The sequence below is a fragment of the Delphinapterus leucas genome, chromosome 5, assembly GCF_059928025.1.
Source record: "Delphinapterus leucas isolate spDelLeu-1000000601 "Yukka" chromosome 5, BTC_Dleu_Yukka2, whole genome shotgun sequence".
NCBI classification, from domain to species: Eukaryota; Metazoa; Chordata; class Mammalia; order Artiodactyla; family Monodontidae; genus Delphinapterus; species Delphinapterus leucas.
The window spans coordinates 24013037-24035505 of NC_143133.1; the positions used below are offsets into that span (position 1 = coordinate 24013037).

The 22469-nt window shown below is 35.9% G+C and overlaps 1 pseudogene; it reads right to left on the minus strand.

Moving 5' to 3' along the window:
- Nucleotides 1-236: 236 nt before the first annotated feature.
- On the minus strand, nucleotides 237-15540 carry LOC111186084 (cofilin-2 pseudogene; annotated as a pseudogene).
- Nucleotides 15541-22469: the final 6929 nt, after the last annotated feature.

Below are 22469 nucleotides of genomic sequence, written 5' to 3' on the forward strand. Positions count from 1 at the left end.
CTTACATTTAGGTTTTTAACCCATTTTGAGCTTTTTTTTGTGTATGGTGTTAGGGAGTGTTCTAATTTCATACTTCTACATGTACCTGTCCAGTTTTCCCAGCACCACTTATTGAAGAGGCTGTCCTTTCTGCACTGTACATTCCTGCCTCCTTTATCAAAGATAAGGTGACCATATGTGTGTGGGTTTATCTCTGGGCTTTCTGTCCTGTTCCACAGATCTATATTTCTGTTTTTGTGCCAGTACTATACTGTCTTGATTACTGTAGCTTTGTAGTATAGTCTGAAGTCAGGGAGTCTGATTGCTCCAGCTCCGTTTTTTGGAGAATAGCTATTTTAAGAAGATACACAGGTAACAGGAATTAACACAGGGGTACTAGGATAAATTGATGACACAGTTAACACAACTGGAATTCCTTTTGGGTTGGGGGATTAAACTCATCACAAAAAAAGTGCTTTCCATGCATAGTGTTATATCCATGCTGCCATGTCACCAAAAGTAGGCTTGCCAGGGCAAGTGAAGTGTACAAATGCTCCAGCCTCACAAAACTGCAATCAAGTGCAACTATAAATAATACTGAATAAAGTTTACCATCTCACCAGTGAAAAATACTTTCAAGGCATTCAATTAGCCTAACCCTTTTCAGTATTCTAAGCTATTCACATTGACAGTCAGTCACCTTCATTGTAGTGCTTGCTACAAGGGAGACATATAACTAGTTGTTTGGGCTAAAATATAACGGGAAGGCATTCCTTGGGTTCTACATAAAAGTAACAGTTTAATGGCAATCTCTGATATGCTGCTTACATGAATGATATTTCCTTCGTTCATTGTGTTGTTAGGACCCAGTGGGAAGAGAAAGGAAAAAAAAAAAAAACCCAAAACCTAATACTATTCTAGTTGCCTGAGCTGGTGTAACAGAAGCTCCTCAAGATCCAGATGGCACTTGACTTTGATTTTACAGGGTTTTCCTTCAAGTGAAACTACTACATTGCCTCTCACTTTCTCTCCAAGTGTCAAATGGTCCTTTATTATCATCTAAGCCATTTTCTTGCCACTCATGTTATTACCTCTAAATTTCTTTTCAGTGGCATCTATAGAGCTAGCGTAAATCATCTTTTTAAAGGTGCACTTTCAGAAGCCCAGAATATAAATACTAGGTCTTCTTTCTTAGACTCTTTTGTTTTCTATGTGGCATCTTATTATCAGCAATCATTCCTAGGTAGCAACTTCACAAAAGGTGCGTAGGGGTCCTCTACAGTATCACCAGTGTCACCCACCAAGATCTGTTTTGCCTCCTCTACAATTACTTGTCTTCTGTCATCGCCTAAACAGAAGAGAACAGCTTTCTTTTTTCGCTGTCTTGTGTAGAAGATTACCTTACGTTCCTATCATTAACAACTTTGATGACTTTATCATTCACTATAACAACAGAAGCCAGTTTCAGAGCACATACGTGGAGTAAAATCAGGAAGCAGAGGGCAAAGGCGGCATGCCGGGCCAGGGGAGGAGCTCCGAGGTCCCTTTCGCGCCCCTGGCCACGCCCCAACACCAGACACCCCCCGCCCTGGTGCCCGAGCCCTCCTTCCCCCGCGGCAGGGCCGACAGGCAGGTAGGGGGAGAGCAGAGGGGCCGCAGCGCCCACCTTGGAGGCCACATTCCGGTTAAAATGGCGGTCTCTGGCCCGGGGGCGCGCTCCCCACCTCGGGGGCCCGCAGGCTGCGCGCCTGCCTTACCAGGAGGCTGTCGGCTGAGGCTGCAGCGGCGGCTCGGGCTCCCCCTCGGTGGCGCCGTGGGGAGAAGGAGGGGCGGTGAGCGCGGGGCACGCCCTCGAAGAATGTTTACAGATAAGAAAATTAGCGTCATGGACTTCTGGACACTTAAGATAAAGCGCACGTTTTTAATAAACTCTGGTGTTTAATTATTGATTTGACTGAAAAAACTCCAAGAAGGCAGTTATGTCTGTGGCCACCCCAGGCTCTTAAATGTATATTGAAAGAACAAAATTTGCTTTTTAAAATATCTTAGAAGCAGTAACAGCAGTACCAAGCATAAAAAATTTAGTGCTTAAAATATGCAAGGGTCCAACTCAAACACTTTATTCCTTAAAAATTAGAATGAATATAATCCCTTTTAATAACAACCAAAGAGCTGTTTGTTATTCAAACAAGAATAGATATATTTTCCATGTTTTTAATCTATATTCTAACAAAAAAGAAAACTTAAGCCATTTTTTATTCATATTCTTTGTAATATTTAGATTATTAAAATCATCAACGAAGTAGGAAAATATTGTAGTTAGGAGATACCACAACACAAAGTATGGGTTAACATTTCTTCATTTCTAATAGTCCTCAATATTTCAGAAGATGTAGAAAATTAACATATGTATGCAGTACACTGTTTCAGAAGAACAATTTTTAATTCTTTCTGTTTATGAAGAATTAGAAAGTTAAACTTGAAAATGTACGTAATAGGCTTGTTGGGTCTTATAAATGTTTATATGGTTAATGGCACTATTCTTGCACAATATGGAAATGTATCTTATTGTCATGCATTCAGATAAATATGGGATTCTCTGAACATGAACTATAAAACTATTTAGAATATTCAACTGTAAGCGGTGATAAATAAGTAAACTAAAGTCAGTTTATTTTTTAAATATAATCTTGTTAAACTCCTGTATACCTAGTTTTTCTTTTGATGTTTTATTGATTTTAAACTTCAATGATTAGAATGTGTCTTCTATCAGATTTTTTTAAATTTATATGAAACATGGAGAAAATGAGATAACTAACCACAGAGTAATTTATTGATTCCTAGACATTCTTGTTTCAACTATATCTCTCATTCCCCTGCCTCCAGAAGTCTTAGGAAGTGAATTTGCTTTTTGGACGACAACATGTTCCAGGTGTTTCTTGTGTTTTCCTACCCCGTCCTGAATTTAACCACCTCTCCAAGAATCCCTAAGACATTTTAATGTTTAAATACATTCAGATACCATCATCTAGGTGCTGGTGAACATCTTCATTGCTACTAGGTCCTTGTTCCTAGGCCCTTTAGGTGGACAGATGAAGGTTTTAAGATTAAAAAAACATGAATTCTAACTGGTATTTCAAAAATAAATTTAGAAACACGGAACTTTTATTCCTTTTCATTAAAAAATTTCTACTACTTTGTTCTAATGTTGAAAATATTGGCTCCGAATAACATCAGCAAAACGTTTTTATACTTTACATATAATTTTTTTTTTTTTTTGCGGTATGCGGGCCTCTCACTGTTGTGGCCTCTCCCGTTGCGGAGCACAGGCTCCGGACACGCAGGCTCAGCGGCCATGGTTCACGAGCCTAGCCACTCCATGGCATGTGGGATCTTCCGGGACCGGGGCACAAACCTGCGTCCCCTGCATCGGCAGGCGGACTCTCAACCACTGTGCCACCAGGGAAGCCCTACATATAATTTTTGAATACCAATATCGTTAATAAGAATAGACTTACTGAATCAGTATTTTACAATTTAGATTATATATTAGAATATTCTAATATAGTACATACATTAGTATATTTATGTATATACGTATAAATATTTTATTTTATCTTTATATACATCCAATTATGATTGTAGAGTCAAATTACTGTAATTTCAAATCACTTGAAATGTGCGTTGCTGATAACCCAATAGTATTTTTGCATTAAAAAAATTGCTAATTTTTATACTTAATTTTATGATCATGTTAAACTACTTACAGGTTCTATAGTAAAAACTTACAAGAGTTGCCTCATGGAAGTTTTATTACTATTATGTCCTCTCTATTCTGCTTCTTCCCTCATTGCATAGAGCGATATTCTATTGTTTTTAATATTTCGTTTCATTTTTATAAACTGTAAATCATTGCGTTTCTACATTGTATTCCTTCATTAGGTACACTGAAATATACATACATGCTGATTTACACATTAATCTTAGCTAAATACATCCTAGCACTAACTTTATAGAAATAAAGAGAAATATTTTCTATTGCTCTATACAGCTATTATGTAATATAATAATGCAACCTCTAAAAAGGGTCTTTTTTTAAATTGTAGTGTAATTGACTTATAATGTTATATTAGTTTCATGTGTACGACATAATAATTTGATACTTGTATACATTGTGAAGTGATCAACACAATAACTCTGGTTAATATATCTGTCACCATACATGGTTCAAAAAAAATTGTTTCTTCTTGTCATGAGAACTTTTAAGATTGATTCTCTTAGCAACTTTCATATATGCAAGAGTGTTATTAATTATAGTCCCCATGCTGTACATTACATCTCCATAACTTATTTATTTTATAACTGGAAGTCTGTACCTTTTGATCCCATTCAGCCATTTTTCCCATCTCCCACACCACACCCTCCACCACTGGCAACCACAAACCTGTTCTCTGTATCTGAGTGTAGTTACTTAAGGTTTTTTTAAACTCTTTTTTTGTTTGTTTCTCATTTAAGTGAGATCATACATAAAGTATTTCTCTTTCTCTGTCTGATTTATTTCATTTAACATCATGCCCTCAAAGTCCATCTGTGATATCAATATAGTTATATTTCCTTCTTTTTTATGGCTGAATAATATTCCATTGTATATGTGTGTGTATGTAAACACACACACCACATCTTTGTCCATTCATCCATCTATGGACACTTAGATTGTTTCCACATCTTGACTATTGTAACGCTGCAATGAACATGGGGTTCATATACCTTTTTGAGTTACTGTTTTTGTTTTCTTTGAATAAATACCCAGGGGATTGCTGTATCACATAGTAGTTCTATTTTTAATTTTTTAAGGAACCACCATGTATGTTTTTTTTTCATAGTGGCTGCACCAGTTTACATTGCCATCAACCATGCACAAGTGTTTCCTTTTCTCTGTATCCTCACCAACACTCATTACTTCTAGTCTTTTTGATAATAGCCATTTTAACAGGTGTGAGGTGATATATCATTCTGGTTTTGATTTGCGTTTCCCTGATGTTTAGCAAAGTTGAGCATGTTTTCTTTGAAAAAAATGTTCAGATCCTCTGCCCATTTTTAGTTGGAGTTTTTTAATTGGGTTTTTTGCTGTTGAGTTGTATGAGTTCTTTATATATTTTGGATGTTAACCCCTTATCACGTATGATTTCCAACTACTTTTTCCCATTCAGTAGATTACCTTTTCATTTTGTTGATGAATCCTTTGCTGTGCAGAAGATTTTTAGTTTGATGTAGTCCCACTCCTTTATTTTTGCTTTTGGTGTGAGATTCAAAAAATCATTGCCAAGACCAATGTCAAAAGTAATACCACCTAGTTTTCTTGTAGGAGTTTTATGATTTCAGGTCTTACATTCAAGTCTTTATTCCATTTTGAGTTAATTTTTGTTTTAATGTAAGATGGTCCAGTTTCCTATTTTTTTTTGGATTTGGCTGTCCAGTTTCTGAAAACCATGTGTTGAAGAGTCTGTCTTTTTCCATTATATTTATTCCCCCCCCACTTGTGCCTTTGTCATAAATTAACTGACCATAAATGTGAGGGTTTATTTCTGGACTCTATTCTGTCCATTAATCTAAGTGTCTGTTTTTATGCCAATACCATACTGTTTTGATTACTGTAGCTTTGTAGCATAGTCTGAAGTCAGGGAGTATGATACTTCCAGCTTTGTTCTTAAGATTGTTTTACCTATTCACAGTCTTTGTGAATTCATACAGATTTCAGAATTGTTTGTTCTATTTCTATAAAAAAAATTCCATTGAAATTTTATTATGGATTGCATTAAATGTGTAGGTTGCTTGGGTGATATGAATATTTTAACAATATTAATTATTCCAATCCTTGAGCATAGGGAGTCTTTCCATTTATTTGTGTCTTCAGTTTCTTTCACGAATGTCTTACAATAATCTGTGTACAAGTCTTTCACCTCCTTGGTTAAATTTATTCCTAGGTATTTTATTCTTCTTTGATGTAGTTATAAATGGGATTGTTTTCTTAATTTCTCTTTCTGATAGTTCATTTATTAGTGTATAGAAATGCAACAAATTTCTATACATTGATTTTGTATCCTGCAACTTGACTGACTTTATTATTTCTGACAATTTGTGGTGGAGTCTCCAGTGTTTTCTACATATAATAACATGTAATCAGAAAATGCTCTTCCTTTGCAACTGGGATGCCTTTTATTTCTTTTTGTTGCCTATTTGCTCTGGCTAGGACTTCAATAATTTGAATTAAAGTGGTGAGAGTGGGTGTCCTTGTCTTGTTCCTAATTTTGAAGAAAAGGTTTTAGCTTTTCTCCGTTTAGTGTGATGATAGCTGTGGGCTTGTCATAAATGGCCTTTATTATGTAGAGGTATGTAAGCTGGATATCCACTTTGTTGAGTGCTATTTTATCATAAATAGATATTGAATTTGTCTAATGTTTTTTCGGCATCTATTGGGATGATTTTTATTCTTCATTTTCTTAATGTGGGATATCACATTGATAGATTTGCAGATGTTGAACCAAGCTTGTATCCTTGGAATAAATCTCACTTGATGATGAGGTATGATATTTTTACTACATTGTTGAATTCAGTTTGCAAATATTTTGTTGAGGATTTTTGCATGTATGTTCTTCAGGAATACTGGCTTTTAATTATCACCAACCTGATAAGCTTAGTTTCTTGTGATTGGTTTATTGGGAAAGTGGAATAGAAGTTGGGGAGCTAAAAAAAAACAAAAATAGTTGGGGGGCTAACAAGTAGACTGCTAGGAATAGAAATCAGTGATACTGAGGTAATAGTCTTTCCCTTTTTAAATTAATTATTGTGGAACAGTATAATGCCTTCTGGATATAATGATGTGGTTTTTATAGCTCCCCTTACCTATGAATAAAGTGTATTGTCATTGATTAATTTTTGCCATTAATTCCAAGTATATTTGATTGGTTATAATTCATTGAATTTCTATGCATGTCTATTTGAGTTTTACTTTGGGATATAAACAGAGAATAACCCTTGATGTCTTTACTTTGGGCACATGGGTGAAAATAACTCATTTTTTTCAATGCAGGTGAGAAGTCCAACACTATTATTACTTATTATTGTACTACAAGTAATAGCGTTCTTACTTACGTAAGTATACTTATTTATTTCTTAGTGAATGGTGTGGCAGTCACTGCATGTACACTCTGATCTTTATCACAATCACACTGAGACAAAATTAAAATCAACAGCAGTGCTTCCCTCCTTCAAGAAATCTTAGTTGTCTCTGAAAGGACTATTAAGAAACATGAAAAGAATGTAGAAGACAGAATCAAGATGTAGATACAGATTCAGTAAACATATTACAATAAAAAGATAAGTATTTTGAAATTATAAACCAAGCAATAACAACTAAGAATAGAAACAAATAAAGAGGCAAGGAAAAAAACTATATAATAATATTAAAATTAACTATTTTTCAATGATACTGAAGTATACTATGAGCAAACATAAAAGGAAATTTAATTCACGCTCAAGATTTACTTTTTATCCCAAACTGATTGCTTTAAAAAAAAATCACCAAGCCATTAATGTATTGCTTCATTTGATTTCAGATATTTCAATGAAAAAGTAATTCTATGACTGTATTTTAAGATCTTAGTTTTGCTAAGGCTTTCAGTTTTTGCTATATCTTGTTGCTGATCAAGAGAATTAAATTACACCTTAATGTCGTAGCACTCTAAATCTAGATTCAAAAAGGTCTAACTGATTCTGACTATAACATTCAAGTTAATTAGAGTTTGTTTAGTAGTTGCAAAATGTTGGGCAGTTAACCAAACTAGAAAAGACAAGGGTACTTCAAGCTGAGCAGAAATGTAATTTGTTCTGACTGATTCTATTACCTATTAAAGATATGTTATTCAAACTAGCACCCAAAGTAATCAAATGCAAGGTTATAAACTAATGAAGTGTATACTCTGATTTGAGAAAGGGACAAATAATTTTATGTCTAGAAATTATGCCGGACTACAGGACAACAAACTTATACTGTTCAAAGAGAGAAGGGGCAAGGGTGAGAAAGAGAGGCTGTGTCTGACTCTTACAGTAGTGAAAAAGACTCCAGGACTGTTTTTACTATGGCAATAATTTATATTATTGGTTAGTTTCTGGCTACCTGGTCATCTAATAAAATAAATACATGTGGGTATTATTCCTTGTTTCTACCATCATATCAAATAATTTTATCATTTTTATATTATTGTTATATGGAACATGGATATGAATATACTGTTGATACTTTTGCAATGTTTATTTCATATAACATGTTCAAATACATAACAAAAATAAACTAGTTTGTTGAAAAAGTTTTATGTCACATATTGGTCACTTTTCAAAAGTCCAGTGCAATCAAAACAGGTAACTACTTTCAAGAAACAAAGTTAAATCAAGGGTCAAACCCTCCAAAATCTACCCTCACTATAATTGAAATGCACAGGATTCTGCTTTTATTTTATTTTTTTCTTTCACTTGTACCTATGCTCAAAAGAATGTGGTCAATATTTTTAACATGCTTAAGTTAGTATTTATACTTATATTGTATTTATGTATTTAGTAATAATATCCTTTATGAAGGAATAAAAGGTTTTTTTTATATTGGGTCAAACAAAGATCTGAAATAAAACTATACATGAATGGAAAATGGAAGGAAAATGTTTTCACAAAAATGCAATCCTGAAAATCTGTAAGACCTATGTGTAATGTTGGATAATATGTGTATTTTACGTAAGACCTAGTGTTCTTATATGTAAAAGGGAAACATTACAAATATTACAGAACATTAAAAAAGGGGCTGCATTAGTAGTCCTTGCCTTATATAGTTATTTCAAGGAACAAAAGAAAGCACATAAATCCTTAAGCATTGTATCTGACAAATAGTAAATATGTAAAAGGTAATCAGTGCTGCAGTATTACAGAAGAGTGAGGTACTTCTTGAGATGAGATGATTACATTCAGTAGGACTGTGCCAAGTGAAAAGTGGTAGCATATCCAATTCCTTCTCTTTAATCTTTGTAGAAAATTATTGTCCTTTTAAATTTCATATATATCCTCTTTTTTTTTTTTTTAGCGTTTCAAAGAATTGATAGTGGTCACAAAAGAAGCATTAGAGATTGAGTTATGTTTTTCATATAATCATAAAACTAATTTCTGGAAGTTAACTTTAGGTAATAATTTTATCAGAAATTCTTAGTCAGATACAGCTTAGATAAAACTCAGAGAATCAGTTGGGAGATATTTGCTTCTAGAGAATATAGCAAGCATAGTTATCTCTTGTTCCCCTTCCTTTTTTTAAAAAAAATTTTGTTGGAGTACACTTGATTTACAGTGTTGTGTTAGTTTCAGGTGTATAGCAGAGTGAATCAGATTCTTTTCCCATATAGGCCATTACAGAGTATTGAGTAGAGTTCCCTGTGCTATACAGCAGGTTCATATTAGTTATCTATTTTATTTATAGAGATGTGTATATGTCAGTCCCAATCTCCTAATTTATCCCTACCCTCTCCCCTTATCTCCTGGTAACAATAAGTTTGTTTCCTACATCTGTGACTCTACTTGTGTTTTGTAAGTTAAGTTCATTTGTAGCCTTTTTTTTTTTTTCAGATTCCACATATAGGCGATATCACATGGTATTTGTCTTCTTTTTTGTTTTTTAAATGTTCCCTTGCTGTGGAGGGAAGGGATAGTTAGGGAGTTTGGGATTGACATATACACACTGCTTTATTTATTTATTTGGCTGCGATGGGCCCTAGTTGCTGCACACAGGCTTTCTCTAGTTGTGGCGAGCAGGGGCTACTCTTCATTGTGATGCACAGCCTTCTCATTGCTGTGGCTTCTCTTAGAGCACGGGCTCTAAGTGTGTGGCCTTCAGTAGTCGCAGCATGCAGGCTCAGTAGTTGCAGTGCGTGGGCTCAGTAGTTGTGACTTGCAGGCTCTAGAGTGCAGGCTAAGTAGTTGTGGCACATGGGCTAAGTTGCTCTGTGGCATGTGAGATCTTCCCGGACCAGGGATCAAACCCATGTCCCTGCATTGGCAGGCGGATTCTTAACCACTGTGCCACCAGGGAAGTCCCTAATATTTGTCTTTCTGTGTCTGACTTACTTCACTCAGTATGACAATCTCTAGGTCCATCCATGTCACTACAAATGGCATCATTTTGTTTTTTTTAACGGCCGAGTAATCTATTGTTTGTATATACCACATCTTCTTTATCCATTCCTCTGCTGATGGACATTTAGGTTGTTTCCTTATCCTGGCTATTGTAAATAGTGCTGTAATGAACATTGGGGTGCATGTGTCTTTTTCAATTATGGTTTTCTCTGGGTGTAAGCTCAGGAGTGGTATTGCTGGGTCATATGATAATTCTATTTTTAGTTTGTTAAGGAATCACCATACTGTCCTCCATAGTAGGTGTACCAGTTTACGTTCCCACCAACAGTGTAAGAGGGTTCCCTTTTCTCCACACCCTCTCCAGCATTTGTTGTTTGTAGATTTTTTGATGATGGCCATTCTGGCTTGTGTGAGGCAATACCTCATTGTAGTTTTGATTTGCATTTCTCTAAAGATTAGTGATGTTGAGCATTCTTTCATGTATTTGTTGGCAATCTGTATATCTTCTTTGGAGAAATGTCTATTTAGGTCTTCCGCCCATTTTTGGATTAGGTTGTTTGTTTTTTTGATATTGAGCTGCATGAGCTGTTGTATATTTTGGATAATAATCCCTTTTTGGTTGCTTCGTTTGCAAATACTTTTTTGCCCTTTCTGAGGGTGTCTTTTCATCTTGTTTATGGTTTGCTTTGCTGTGCAAAAGCTTTTAAGCTGCATTACATCACATTTGTTTATTTTTGTTTTTATTTTCATTACTCTAGGAGGTGGATCAAAAAAGATCTTGCTGATATTTGTGTCAAACAGTGTTCTGCTGATGTTTTCTTCCAAGAGTTTTATAGTATCCAGCCTTACATTTAGGTGTTTAATCCATTTTGAGTTTATTTTTGTGTATGGTGTTAGAGAGTGTCCTAATTTCATTCTTTTACATGTATCTGTCCAGTTTTCCCAGCACCACCTATTGAAGAGGCTGTCTTTTCTCCATTGTATATTCTTGCCTCCTTTGTCATAGATTAGGTGGCAATAGGTGTGTGGGTTTATCTCTTGACTTTCTATCCTGTTCCATTGATCTATATTTCAGCTTTTGTGACAATACCATACTCTTTTGATGACTGTAGCTTTGTAGTATAGTCTGAAGTCAGGGAGCCTAATTCCTCCAGCTCCATTTTTCTTTTGCAAGATTCCTTTGGCTATTTGGGGTGTTTTGTGTTTCCACATAAATTGTAAAAAATTTTTGTTCTAATTCTGTGAAAAAGGCCACTGGTAATTTGATAGGGATTGCATTATATCTGTAGATTGCTTTGGTAGTATAGTCATTTTGACAATATTCTTCCAATCCAAGAATGTGGTGTATCTCTCCATCTGTTTGTGTCATTTTTTATTTCTTTCATCAGTATCTTATAGTTTTCTGCATACAGGTCTTTTGCCTCCTTAGGTAGGTTTATTCCTAGGTATTTTACTCTTTCTGTTGCAATGGTAAATAGGATTGTTTCTTTAATCTCTCTTTCTGATCTTTCATTGTTAGTGTATAGAAATGCAAGTGATTTCCGTGTATTAATTTTGTATCCCACCACTTTACCATATTCACCGATGAGCTCTAGTAGTTTTCCAGTAGTAGCTTTTGGATTTTCTATGTATAGTATCATCTCATCTACAAACAGTGATATTTTTACTTCTTCTTTTCCAATTTGGATCCCTTTTATTTCTTTTTCTTCTCTGATTGCTGTGGCTAAGACTTCCAAAACTATGTTGAATAGTAGTGGCAAGAATAAACATCATTGTCTTGTTCCTGATCTTAGAGGAAATGCTTTCAGGTTTTCACCATTGACAGTGATGTGTGCTGTGGGTTTGTTGTATATGACCTTTATTATGTTGAGGTAGGTTCCCTCTGTGCCCACTTTCTGGAGAGTTTTTATGATAAAGCATTGTTGAATTTTGTCAAAAGCTTTTTCTGCATCTACTTAGATGATCGTACGGTTTTTATTCTTCAATTTGTTAATATGGTGTATCACATTGTTTGATTTACATATATTGAAGAATCCTTGCATCCCTCGGGTAAATTCCACTTGATCATGCTGTATAATCCTTTTAATGTGTTGTTGGATTCTATTTGTTAGTATTTTGTTGAGGATTTTTGTAACTAGGTTCACTAGTGATATTGGCCTGTAAGTTGTGTTTTTTTGTGTGTGTGTGTGATATCTTTGTCTGGTTTAGGTAATCAGGGTGACTGGGGCCTCATAGAATGAGCTTTGGAGTATTCCTTCCTCTGCAATTTTTTGGAAGAGTTTGTGAAGTATAGGTGTTGTGTTTTAGAATTTGCCTGTGAAGCCACCTGGTCCTGGATTTTTGTTTGTTGGAAGATTTTTAATCCCAGTTTCCATTTCATTACTTGTGATTGGTCTGTTCATATTTTCTGTTTCTTCCTGGTTCAGTCTTGGAAGCTTGTATCTTTCTAAGAATTTGTCCATTTCTTCCAGGTGGTCCATTTTATTGGCATACAATTACCTATAGTAGTGTCTTATGATCCTTTTTATTTCTGCAGTGTCAGTTGTTACTTCTCCTTTTTCATTAATAATTCTGTTGATTTGAGTCCTCTCTCCTTCTTGATGAGTCTGGCTAAAGGTTTAGTAATTTTGCTTATCTTTTCAAAGAACCAGCTTTTAGTTTCATTGATCTTTGCTATTGTTTTATTAATCTTTATTTATTTCTGCTCTGATCTTTATGATTTCTTTCCTTCTACTTACTTTGGGCTTTGTTTGTTCTTCTTTCTCTAGTTGTGTTAGGTGTAAGGTTAGGTTATTTATTTGAGATTTTACTTGTTTCTTGAGGTAAGATTGTATTGCTGTAAATTTCCCTCTTAGAACTGCCTTTGCTGCATCCCATAAATTTCCCTCTTAGAACTGCTTTTGCTGCATCCCATCCCTTTTGTTTTGGGTCATTGTGTTTTCATTGTCATTTATTTGGAGGTATTTTTTGATTTCCTCTTGGATTTCTTCAGTGATCCATTGTTTATTTAGTAACATATTGTTTAGTAACATATTGTTTACCTTTTTTTCCTGTATTGATTTCTAATCTCATAATATTGTGGTCAGAAAAGATGCTTGATATGATCTCAAAATTCTTAAATTTACTGAGGGGTGATTTGTGATCCAAGATATGATCTATCCTGGAGAATTTTCCATGTGCACTTGAGAAGAAAGTGTATTCTGCTGCTTTTCGATGGAATGTCCTATGAATATTGATTAAGTCTATCTGATCTAGTGTATCATTTAAGGCTTGTGTTTCCTTATTAATTTTCTGTCTTGATGATCTGTCCATTGGTGTAAGTGGGGTTTTAAATTCCCCCACTATCATTGGGTTATTGTTGATTTCCCCTTTTATGGCTGTTAGCATTTGCCTTATATCTTGAGGTGCTCCTATGTTTTGGGTGCATAAATATTTACAATTGTTATATCTTCTTCTTGGATTGATCCGTTGATCATTATGTAGTGTCCTTCCTTGTCTCTTGTAACAGTATTTTAAAGTCTATTTTGTCTGATATGAGTACTGCAACCCCAGCTTTCTTTTGATTTTCATTTGCATGGAATACCTTTTTCCATCCCCTCACTTTCAGTCTGTGTGTGTCCCTAGGTCTGAAATGGGTCTCTTTCAGACAGCATATATATGGGTCTTGTTTTTGTGTCCACTCAGCCAGTCTGTGTCTTTTGGTTGGAGCATTTAATCCATTTCCATTTAAGGTAATTATTGATATGTATCCTCCTGTTGCCATTTTCTTAATTGTTTTCAGTTTGTATTTGTAGGTTTTGTTTTTCCCCCTTCCTCTTTTATTCTTTTCCCTTGTGTTTCTTGCCTAGAGAAGTTCCTTTAGCATTTGGTGGCGCTGAATTCTCTTAGTTTTTGCTTGTCAGTAAAGATATTGATTTTTCTGTCATATCTGAATGAGATCCTTGTTGGGTAGAGTAATCTTGGTTTTAGGATTTTCCCTTTCATATCCTGCCACTTCCTTCTGGCCTGCAGAGTTTCTTCTGAAATATCAGCTGATAGCCTTACAGGGATTCCCTTGTATATTATTTGTTGCTTTCCCCTTTCTGCTTTTAATATTTTTTCTTTGTAGTTAATTTTGTTAGTTTGATTAATATGTGTCTTGACCTATTCCTCCTTAGCTTGATCCTATATGGGACTCTGTGCTTCCTGGACTTGGGTGACTCTTTCCTTTCCCATACTAGGAAAGTTTTTGACTGTAATCTCTTCAAATATTTTCTCAAGCCTTTTTCTTTTTCTCCTTTTTCAGGGACCCCTATAATTTGAATGTTGGTCCATTTACTGTTGTCCCACAGGTCTATGAGAGTGCCCTCAGTTCTTTTCATTCTTTTTTTAAAAATTCTGTTCATGGAAGAGATTTCCACCATTCTGTCTTCCAGGTCACTTATCTGTTCTTCTGCCTCAGTTATGCTATTGCTTCCTTCTAGTATATTTTTCATTTCAGTTACTGTCTTGTTCATCTCTGTTTGTTCTATAGTTCTTGTAGGTCTTTGTTAAACTTTTCTTGTATCTTCTCGATCTGTGCCTCCATTCTTTTTCCAAGATCTTGGATCATCTTTACTATCACTACTCTGAATTCTTTTTCAGATAGATTGCTTATCTCCTCTTCATTTAGTTGTTCTTGTAGGTTTTTATCTTGCTCCTTCCTCTGCAACATATTTCTTTGTCATCTCATTTTCTCAAACTGTGTTTGTGCTCTCCTTTCTGCAGGCTGTAGCATCGTAGTTCTTTCTTCTGGTGTCTGTCCTCTGGTGGGTGAGGTTTGTCCAGAGGCTTGTACCATTAGCCCTTTGATAGGGGGTTTGATTGGTGTTGTGGTGACCAGTGCCTGCCCTAGATATTGAGAGGAGTCTCCCCTTTGCTCTATGGTTGTCACTGTCCTGTTAGGGGTGGGATCTGCTCCCTTGTTGTTGGAGCAGAGGCCCTCAGCTCTGTTTCTTAGTTGTGCTTCTGATCTGCAGTGCAAGGTAGGTGGGATTGGAGAACTACCACTGGGAGAGAAGCCACTGAGTATTACTCCTCTGGAGCTGTTCACCTGTGAATGTGCTCTGTTGTGTCCTCTTTTGCCCATTGTGTGGGCTCACAAAGTATACTGTTGGCACTGCTCTCAGTCCTGCCTTAACTGTGGGTATGCCAGCAATTGGCCCTGGTGACTCTAAGGCATCATTTTCACCCAGCCACCAGCACAGATCTGCTGAGGTCAGGTTCCAGGACTGCGGTAGTCATGCTCCTGGACCTGCTGTGGGAGCTATGGAGGCAGCTTGGGCTCTGGTCTCACCCAACCCCCACATTGGCCCCTGCTGACGGCAGGTTCCGGCACCCACTGATGGATTTCCTAGTAGCAAGAGGTTTCTGCATGCTCCCAGGACAGCATGTGCAGGTCCTGGGAAGTGCTGGTGTAATTCCTAGTGGCAGAAGTTGTCTGTGCCCTTCCACGTCAGTGGGAGTGGGTCCTGGGGCCCACTGGAGGAATTCCTAGTGGGAAAGCTGTCTGTGCCCTTCTGGGTCAGCAGGGGTGAGGCCTGGTGTCTGCCTGCAGGTCTGGAAGAGGCAGCCAGTGCCAGCCTCTGGAGCCCAAGATGGCGGCAGTGACTCACACCCACCACTGGAGCTCCTGCAGGCGATGTTTTGTTTTCTGGGAGCACTCACAGGGAAAGAAGTTCCTATGGTGGTCCTGCCCCTGTCCTCATGCGCCTTCAAACAATGGTAATTTGCCTCTCTGGTTGGCCCAGGCTTCTTCCTAGTACACGCTCAGTTGCCATGGCCCAACCTCTTCAGGCTATTTCTGCACCTAACCCTGGTCCTCTCCCTGGGACTCAGCTTCAGGGTCTGAGCTTCAGCACCTGACCACCACCCTCAGTGACAGAGGAGTATCTCAAGATGGGGAATGTAGGGTGGCAGTGCTGACCCTCTGGGCAGGTTGCTTTTCGGTTTGCTTTCCACGAACTGGTTACTCCTCTCTCCTTTTGGGCTCTGAAGCTCCCCCTCCATGCAGTCTAATCTCTCCCATGGTGGGGAGCCATCCCAACATGTGGGGACCTTTCCTCCTTCACAGCTCCGTCTCTGGGGTGCAGGCCCCATCCTGATTCCTTCTTTTTCTTTTTCCTTTTGTCCTACCCAGTTATGTGGAGGCTTCCTTGTCTTTTTGGATGTCTGAGGTCTTCTGTTGGCACTCAGTAGCTGTTCTGTGTGAGTTGTTCCACTTGTAGATGTATTTTCAGTGTTTCTGTGGAGGGAGGTGAACTCTGCTTCCTACTCCTCTGCCGTCTTTGTCCTGACCCTTCCCCTTCCCTTTTCTAGTTCCTCTCCTCATTTCCCCCTCTGTTTCCATATTTTGTCACTGAGGTACTCTAGTGGCATTTTATTTATACCTCATTTGTATCTCAGTTTCATCCCCCAGGAGATGTGGCTTCAAACCAAGTAAGCTATCCTTTCAAGATTCTTGGGAAATTCACTATCTTGCCACATACGTTTAGACCAAATCTTTTCCTGAACATAGTATGTGACTACTAGTACTGATTCCTCTTTTGCTGTTTTTACCTTTTCTAGATTTGCATGGGTTACTCAAAGTATGTATGCCTCCCTTCAGGCTAGAATATGGCAAAATCCATATCTGTAATTTATAGATATATAGCAGCTTAATGGAAAAATAAACAGTCTCCTTCCACATGTTTACAGAAAAATAACTAGCTATCTTGTCAGGCAGATGTATACCCAAAAGAGGAAAGTGAACATACATACGTATCAAGAGAAAATCTGAAAATTAGAAATATGAAAACAATGGGTAACACAGGCAATTTACCAACATTACTTGGTGGTCTAAATGTATCTCACATTCAGAGAAAAAGGAACATGGATTTGGGGCAACACATCAAACCAATTATTCTTGCTTATTGAGAGACTGGGTACTACATATAGAAACATATCCAACTTTTATAAGCCCTGATATAGAACTTTTAAGTAGAGCAGTTAATGTTTCTCTTATGTTTAATTATGATTAGAAGCTTGGAAAACCTGGAGCAATTTCAACAAGGAAACTTGCTTACTAATTGGCTTTTCTCAACTTCTCACAAATTATAGTTACACCAAATCATCAGTACTGATAATTCAATTCAAAAGGAAAATAAGAAAACCATAGCAGTATATAAGGTACTTTAGTTTAACATTTCAATAAAATATTTACTATGGAGTAAGAGAAGAATGAAATTGATTTCGTATTCTCCTATTTTAAAAAATGTTTTAATTGAAGTATAGTTGATGTATAATATTATATAAGTTACAGGTGTACAATATACTGAATAACAATTTTACAGGTTATATTCCATTTATAGTTATTATAAAATACTGGCTATATTCCCCATGTTGTACAATATATTGTTGTAGCTTATTCTATACATAATAGTTTGAGCTCTTAATCACCTTGCCCTATATTGCCACCCCTTCATTCCCTCTCTCCACTGGCAACCACTAGTTTGTTCTCTACATCTGTGAGTCTGCTTCATTCTTCTTCACTAGTTTGTTGTATTTTTTAAAAATTCCACATGTAAGTGATATCATACATATCTGTCTCTGTCTGACTTACTTCACTCAGCATAATTCCCTCCAAGTCCATCCATGTTGTTGCAAATGGCAAAATTTCATTCTTTTTCATTGCTGAGTAGTATTCTGTTGCATATGTATACCACATCTCCTTTGTCCATTCATCTGTTGTTGGACACTTAGGTTGCTTTCATATCTTGGCAGTTATAAATAATGCTGCTATGAACACTGGGGTGCATGTGTCTTTTTGAATTAGTGTTTTTGTTTTTTCTCAGATATATACCCAGGAGTGGAATTGCTGGGTCATTGGGTAGTTCTATTTTTACTTTTGTGAGAAACCTCCATACTGTTTTCTACAGTGGCTTCACCAGTTTACCTTCCCACCAACAGTGTACAAGAGTTCCTTTTTCTCCACATCCTCACCAATATTTGTTATTTGTGTTATTTTTCATGATAGCCTTTCTGACAGGTGTGAGATGATAGCTCATTGTGGTTTTGATTTGCATTTCCCTGATGATTTGTGATGTTGAGCATCTTTTCATGTGCCTTTCGGCCATCTGCATGTCGTCTTTGGAAAAATGTCTATTCAGGTCTTCTGCCCATTTTTTGATTGGGTTGTTTCATTTCTTTTTTTGATGTTTAGTTACATGAGCTGCTTATATATGTTGGATATTAACCCCTTATAGGTCATATCATTTGCAAATATTTTCTCCCATTCAGTATGTTGTCCTTTTGTTCTGTGGGTCGTTTCCTTTGCTGTGCAAAAGATTTTAAGTTTAATTAGGTCCCATTTCTTTATTTTTACTTTTATATCCTTTCCTTTTGGAGACAGATCCAAAAACATATTGGTACAGATTATGTCAAAGAGTGTCCTGCCTATGTTTTCCTCTAGGAGCTTTTTGCTTTCCAGTCTTACTTTTAGGTCTTTAATACAATTTGAGTTTATTTTTGTGCATGCTGCTAGAGAATGTTCTAATTTCATTATTTTACATGAAGTGGCCCAGTTTTCCCAACACCACTTATTTTACATACTATGGAGGAAAGACAGTATATTCTTGCCTTCTTTGTCATAGATTAATGGACCATAAGTTCGTGGGTTTATTTCTAGACTCTATTCTGTTCCATTGATCTATATTTCTGTTTTTGTGCCAGTACCATACTGTCTTGATTACTGTAGCTTTGTAGTATGGCCTGAAGTCAGGGAGCATGATTCCACCAGCTCCATTCTTCTCTCTCAAGATTGTTTTGGCTATTCAGGGCCTTCTGTGTTTCCATACTGATTTTAAAATTATTTGTACTTGTTCTGTGGAAAATTCCATTGATATTTTGATAGGGATTGCATTGAATCTATATATTGCCATGGGTGTTATAGTCATTTTAACAATAATAATAATTACTCCAGAAAGTGATCATAGAGAGAACACAACTCAACATAAAAAAAAGGACATATATGACAAACCCACAGCTAACATCATACTCAACAGTGACAAACTGAAGGCATTTCCTCTAAGATCAGGAACAGGACAAAGATGCCCATTCTTGCCACTTTTCTTCATAGTATTGGAAGTCCTAGCCACAGCAATTAGACAAGAAAAAGATATAAAAGGAATCCAAATTGGAAAGGAAGAAGTAAAATTATCACTGTTTGTAGATGACATTATACTATACATAGAAAATCCTAAAGATACCACCAAAAAACTGCTAGGCCTCATCAGTGAATTCTGTAAAGTTGCAGGATATAGAATTAATATAGAGAAATCTGTTGCATTTTGACACACTAACGATGAACTATCAGAAAGAGAAATTAAGGCAATAATTCCATTTACCATCGCATGAAAAAGAATGAAATACCTAGGAAGAAACTCACCTAAGGAGGTAAAATACCTATTCTTGGAAAACTATAAGCCACTGATGAAAGAAATTGAAGACAACACAAACAGATGGAAAGATATACTGTGTTCTCCTACTGTTTTTTTTTTTTTTTTTTTTTTTTTTTGAGGTATGTGGGCCTCTCAATGTTGTGGCCTCTCCCGTTGCGGAGCACAGGCTCCGGATGCGCAGGCTCAGCAGCCATGGCTCACAGGCCCAGCCACTCCACTGCATGTGTGATCTTCCTGGACCAGGGCATGAACCTGTGTCCTCTGCATTGGCAGGCGGACTCTCAACCACTGCGCCACCAGGGAAGCCCTCCTACTATTTTTAATATAGAATTATTTGCAATAATGGAGGGTCAGGACAAGGATTTTTATCAAAAATCAGTACCTTGAGAAAATATTAAAATAACAGCATAGTTATTTAAGATAGTGGTAACAAAACTGCCACTTTAAAAATGTAATTTTAAGTACTAGAAAATAAATTTCTTTTGAGAAACATTTTATTTTCTGGGAGAAGTAGATTTTGATTATTACACTTGTATAGTGTGGATGCATTTATATAAATTTTCTTTGCCTTTTTTTTCTAATGAATTTAAGTGAGACCAACAAATAATTGCAAAACTGTATAGAAATTCTGTCTTCTTAATTAGCATCTTATTTCTTATTCTAGAAAGCATGTCTCTTTTTGCATACATGTTATGAATAAGCATATATTGTCTGATACTTAAATAATTTGGAAACTAATTAAGGGATAACATATATGAAGTTTCTATTCTACCAATTGAGGTTTTTCTATTTAGTTAGCTGCACTCTATATTGATTGCAGTGTTTAAAGTACTTATGGGGGTATTTAGCTAGCTAAATAAGAAAACTTCTGTCATATGATAGAAAACAAAATATATTTTCTTATCTTATATATGTAATTTTTAGAGCATGTAGCAGATGTGAATAGAAGAATACACTTTAAAATATATTGAATGAAATTACATTTAATAGTATATGAAAAAGATTTCTTGCATTTAAAAAAGGCTTTTTAAAATGTAATTTTTCACAAATGTTTTTCTTTTTTATAGAGCATGTTTTATTAATATTTCTGATGTCCTATACAAAGTTTTCTTTTGTCTTTGTTAGAAAAAAATTGGTGTTAAGATAGTATCATTAATATTTACAAGTTGTGCCTAAGTAATGATTGCAGCATTATTTTTCAGTCAACAAACTTATTTTTAGGAGAATTTTAGGCTTACAGAAATTTTGAGCATATTGTACAGAATTCATGCACACACACAGTTTCCCCATTATTAATAATATCTTTTGTGTGGTACACTTATTACAATTAATCAACCAATACTGATGCATTTTCATTAACTAAAGTCTGTAGTTTACATTAAGATTCACTCTGCGTTGTACGGCTCAATAGGTTTTGACAATTCATTAATATGGCATATACCTCTGTATGAATGGTGTATGAGTATATACCACTGTAGTGTCATATGGAATACAGGGATTCCATAAAGTACCCAGGATTGCTAAAATATATGAGCTAAATTAAGAATAGGAATCTGGATTATATTATTTCCTTCCTTTTACTAATTTTGGGCTTAATATTTTTTCTTTTTCTAGTTTCTTGAGGTGTTTGAGATCTAATTCTTAATATATTAATTTATTGCTATAAACTTTCATCTCAGAACTGCTTCTGTTGTATTACATAAGTTTTTAATGTGTTGTATTTCTACTTTAATTTGTTTTGAGATTTTTTTACTTTCCCTTTTGATTTCTTCTTTGACTCATTGTTGTTCAAAAATGTGTGTTTATTTGCCACATATTTGTAGATTTTCCACCTTGCCTTTTGTCATTGATTTATAGCTTCATACTGTTGTGATCAGAAAAGAAAGTTGGTATTTCAGTCTTGTTAAATTTGCTAAGACGTCTGTTTTGTCCCATTGTATGTTCTATCCTAGAGAATGGTCTGTGTGCACATGGGAAGAATGGGTATTCTGCTACTGTTGAGTAAAATGTTCAAAATAGGTTAAGTCTATTTATTCTAAAGTGTGGGTCAGTTCCATTGTTTCCTTGTTGATTTTCTGTCTGGATGATCTACCCATTGCTGATAGTAGAGTATTGAACCTCCCTACAACTATTGTATTGCTGTCTATTCCTCCCCTTAGATCTGTTAGTATTTGCTTAATATAATTTGGCATTTTGATGTTGGGTGTATACATATATATATATTTATAGTTGTATCTTCTCAATGTCTTGCCCCCTTTATCACAATATAATAACCTTCTTTGTTTCTTGTTACTGTTTTTGGCTTGAAGTCTATTTTTTCTGATATAAGCATGGCTACCTCTGCTTTGTTCTGGCTTCTGCTTGCATGGAATACCTTTTTCCGTCACTTCAATTTGAGCCTATATGTGTCTTTAGAGCTAAAATTAGTCTCATATAGGCAGCATAGTTGAGTCTTATTTTTTACCTGTCCACTCTGTGTCTTTAAATTGGTGAATTCAATTCATTTACATTTAAAGTCACTGTTGATATGTAAGGTCTTATGAATGCCATCTTATTATTTGCCTTCTGTTTGTTTTGTATCTTCATTGAATGATTCATGATGCCATGGTGCTGATGTCATTCTCCACATTTGCTATCTTGACCTTCAGCATGGTGGTTGGGATCCAAGAGTGAGCATCCACAGCTTTTTGTTTGTTTGGGTTGTTTGCTTGCTTTAGACCTCATATGCAGAGTGTCAAGTTTAATGTGCTTCTCAGTTTATGATACACGTTTTAAAATTACTGGTCCACATGAGGCTATTCATTTATTATAATATTATGGTTTTAAATCAAATTGTGACCTCATTTGCCTTTCTCATTACTAATGAGT